This window comes from Papaver somniferum, chromosome 4 (genome assembly GCF_003573695.1).
Source record: "Papaver somniferum cultivar HN1 chromosome 4, ASM357369v1, whole genome shotgun sequence".
Lineage (NCBI taxonomy): Eukaryota > Viridiplantae > Streptophyta > Magnoliopsida > Ranunculales > Papaveraceae > Papaver > Papaver somniferum.
The window spans coordinates 150,266,115-150,270,812 of NC_039361.1; the positions used below are offsets into that span (position 1 = coordinate 150,266,115).

The 4,698-nt window shown below is 40.1% G+C and overlaps 1 pseudogene; it reads left to right on the top strand.

Moving 5' to 3' along the window:
* The first annotated feature begins 4,331 nt into the window (after positions 1–4,331).
* LOC113276698 lies at positions 4,332–4,431 on the top strand (annotated as a pseudogene).
* Positions 4,432–4,698: the final 267 nt, after the last annotated feature.

Here is a 4,698-nt window from a genome sequence, read left to right on the forward strand (position 1 = left end):
TCTAACTCAACAGGAAGGTGACATGCCTTGCCAAACACTAAACGATAAGGTGACATTCCAATGGGTGTCTTAAACGCAGTACGGTAAGCCCATAAGGCATCAGTAAGCCTCGACGACCAGTCTTTCCTATTTGGATTAACTGTTTTCTCTAGAATACGTTTAATTTCCCTATTGGAAACCTCTACCTGACCACTAGTCTGAGGGTGATATGGGGTTGCTACTTTATGGGTAATACCGTTTTTCATTAAAAGAGCAAACGGTCTATTACAAAAGTGTGAACCTCCATCACTAATTATAGCTCGCGGCGTACCAAAACGTGTAAGTATATTCTCTTTCAAAAACTGGACTACGACCCTGTGGTCATTCGTTTTACACGGAACCGCCTCAACCCACTTAGACACATAGTCTACAACGACAAGTATGTAAAGATAACCAAACGAAATAGGAAATGGACCCATAAAATCAATGCCCCACACATCAAAGACCTCAATCACTAAAATAGGGTTCAAAGGCATCATATTTCTACGGGAAATGGTTCCTAACTTCTGGCAACGCTCACAAGAAACACAATGACTATGGGAATCTTTAAACAACGAAGGCCAGTAAAATCCACACTGCAAAATCTTAGCAGCAGTCTTCTTAGCACTAAAATGACCCCCACATGCATGTTCATGACAAAAGGAGATAATACTAGACTGGTCACTCTCAGATACACATCTCCTAATAATCTGGTCCGGACAATACTTAAACAGATAAGGATCGTCCCAAAAGAAATGCTTAACCTCGGCTAAAAACCTAGAACGATCTTGCTTACCCCAATGTTGAGGCATTCGACCAGTAACAAGATAATTCACTATATTTGCATACCAAGGTGATTGGGAAACAGAGAACAATTGTTCATCAGGAAAACTATCCCTTATAGGAAGGGAATTATTAGGGGAACTAACAACTAGCCTAGACAAGTGGTCTGCTACTACATTCTCTGCACCCTTTTTGTCTCTAATGTCTGGACAAAATTCTTGTAACAAAAGGATCCATCTAATCAATCTAGGTTTGGTATCCTTCTTAGACAAAAGGTATTTCAAAGCAGCATGATCAGTATAGATTACGATCTTAGAACCTAATAAATAGGATCTAAACTTATCCAAGGCAAACACGATGGCTAGCAATTCCTTCTCGGTAGTTGTATAGTTCATTTGGGCATCATTCAGAGTTTTCTAGCATAGTAAATCACATGGAGTAATTTGTTTTCTCGCTGACCTAGCACAACGCCTATAGCATAATCTGAAGCATCACACATAATTCAAAGGGTAGGTTCCAGTTAGGTGCCTGGACTATCGGGGCAGTAGTGAGTAAAGTTTTAAGCTTATCAAAAGCCTTTAAGCAAGCATCATCAAAGACAAACTTAACATCTTTTGCAAGCAAATTGCAAAGAGGTCTAGAAATCAAGCTAAAATCCTTAATGAATCGACGGTAAAAACCTGCATGCCCTAAGAATGACCTAATATCTTTTACGGTTTTTGGGACCTGTAAGTCTTAATAAGGTCAATTTTGGCTTTGTCTACCTCTATACCCTTTGAAGAAACGATGTGCCCTAAGACAATTCCTGATTCAACCATGAAATGGCATTTTTCCCAATTAAGCACTAAATTCTTTTCCTTACACCTAGTCAACACTAATGTCAAATGATGCAAGCACTCATCAAAAGATGAACCAAACACTGAAAAATCATCCATAAAGACCTCTAAAAACCGTTCTACCATATCAGAAAATATGCTCATCAACGCTGAAAAGTCGCAGGGGCATTACATAACCCGAAAGGCATGCGTCTATACGCAAAGGTACCAAAGGGACAGGTAAAAGTGGTTTTCTCTTGGTCTTCTGGGGCAATAACGATCTGATTATAACCGGAGTAGCCATCTAAGAAGCAATAGTGACTATGTCCAGCTAATCGCTCTAGCATTTGGTCGATAAAAGGAAGGGAAAGTGATCCTTCCTTGTGACCTTGTTCAATTTCCTATAGTCAATACACACACGCCATCCCGTGGTCACTCGGGTTGGGATTAATTCATTATTATCATTCTGGACTACAGTGATACCTGATTTCTTGGGGACAACCTGAACAGGGCTGACCCACTTACTGTCTGAAATTGGGTAAATAATACCCGCATCTAACAACTTAAGCACCTCTTTTCGAACTACCTCTTTCATGTTAGGGTTCAGTCGACGTTGCATCTCCCTAGAAGGTTTGGAGTCTTCCTCTAAATGAATCTGATGCATACACAAGTAGGACTTATACCCTTAATGTCTGCTATAGTCCACCCTAAAGCTTCCTTATTGTCTTGAAGTACTTTACTAGCCTACTTTCCTGATCACTATCCAAATCGGAAGCTACAATCACAGGTAAAGTCTCAGATGGCAAAAAACACATACTTAGAGTATCGGGTAGTGGTTTAAGGTCCAACTTTGGGGGCTCTTCTAAAGAAGGAATTAGGGTAGTCTCAGAAACTGGTAACGGTTCGAACCTAGCTTTCCATCTATCAGTGTCTAACACAGGGGTAGAATCTAATAGAGCATTCACTGTTCAATAGTGCTATCGTCATCAAAATCTAAACCAAAATGGGATAGACAACTTTCTAATGGGTCTTCAAATAAAATGTTTGGTAATGACTTCTGAACTAAGGCTTCTATCATGTTCACCTCTTCAACACATGTGTCATCTAGCTCATAAGGTAGCTTACTGACATTAAAAATGTTCATCTCTATAGTCATATTACCAAAAGATAAATTCATCACACCATTTCGACAGTTAATGATCGCATTCGACGTAGCTAAAAACGGGCGACCTAAAATCACAGGTATCTGGTTCTCTGGGTCAGGGACAGGTTGGTATCTAGGACCACGAAATCCACTGGATAGATAAACTTGTCGACCTCAATAAGGACATCCTCAATAACACCTCGAGGAATTTTAACAGACCTATCAGCTAACTGCAGTGTTATCTGAGTAGGTTTCATTTCACCAAGTCCTAGCTGTAAGTACACATGGTACGGAAGTAGGTTCACACTGGCTCCTAAGTCAAGTAAAGCTTTTTCTACCCGGCGTTTACCTATTGTACAAGCAATGGTAGGGGAACCTGGGTCTTTGTACTTTGGAGTTGTAGTGTTTGAATAATTGAACTTACGTGACTAGCTAAAAAGGCTTTCTTATGGACGCTAAGTTTTCGCTTTCGCGTACACATATCCTTAAGGAACTTGGCATAAGCAGGAATTTGCCTAATTGCATCTAATAAAGGAAGGTTTATGGTAACTTGCTTAAAAACCTCCAATATGTCATTAAAGTTCGATTCCTTCTTTGTTGGTACTAATAGCTGAGGAAATGGGGCTCTAGGCACAGAATCAGACCTCTCAGGAACTGAGTTGGCATCATCAGAAATTTTATCAGTTTCCTTAGCTAGTGGTCCTGAGGGGTGAACTACAGTATGTTCACTATCGGGCATGGTTACCTGATTGTCTACTATTCTACCACTCCTAAGGGTTCTAATAGCATTCAATTGATTCGATGGTTTTGTACCTACTTCATGAACTCCTCTAGGATTGGGATTAGTCTGACTAGGGAACCTACCATTATCTCTCTCACTTAAGGTCTTAGCTATTTGGCCGACTTGAAGTTCTAACTTAGCAAGGCTCTGAGCATTAGTTTGAAAATTCTGCTTGGTTTCCTGTTGAAAACTAACATGGCTCTGTGCTAACATTTCCTGAGTTTTTGCTAACATCTTAATAGATTCCTCTAAGCTAGTCGTTTTATTTTCTGGGCCTGATGTATTCCTAGTGTAGCCAAAACCTGGGGGAGCATTAGAATTATTAGACTGACCCTGACTCTGGCCCTTAGACCATGAAAAGTTCGGATGGTTCCTCCAACCAGGATTATAGGTTTCTGAATATGGGTCAAACTTCTGACGATTATCAAACCTAGTGTTATTATATAGAGCATTGGCTTGCTCTTCATTATTCTGGCCTTCCCAAAAGGCTCCAATCTACCACTAGTGTTACCCACTTCTAAAGCTTCTAACCTTTTCGTTATAGCAGCAATTTTGGCATCTGATTCATAGCCTCCTTCTACCCTATTAACGTTTCCTCTGCGAGAAGAATTGTTTTCTGGGGTCCCCTACTACTTTCCCATTGTTGGGTTTTTCGGCGACTTCATGCAAATATGTCATCGCGTCATCAACTGTTTGGTTCTCAAATCCACCAGTACACATAGATTCTACTGTGGTTGTGGTGGGATAATTTAAACCCTCATAAAGGATCTGAACTAACCTAACCTTCTCTAAACCATGATGAGGACATTGGGTTAATAAATCATTGAACCTTTCCAAATACCTATACAAATTCTCTCCCTCCTGTTGAGAAAACGTGCAGATTTGCGTCCTAATAGACGATGTTTTGTGCCTAGGGAAAAACTTGTTCAAAAAGGCAGATTTAAGTTGTTCATACGTTTCGATTGACCCGGAAGCCAAACTATATAGCCACGATTTAGCTTTATCTTTCAGGGAAAAGGGGAATAACCTAAGTTTCAAAGCATCATCATCTAGGTATCTAATCCTGAGGGTACTACAAATTTCCTCAAAGTCCCTAACATTGAAATAGGGGTTTTCATTTTCTTTCCCTAAAAAGATTGGGAGCAGCTGTAAGGTCC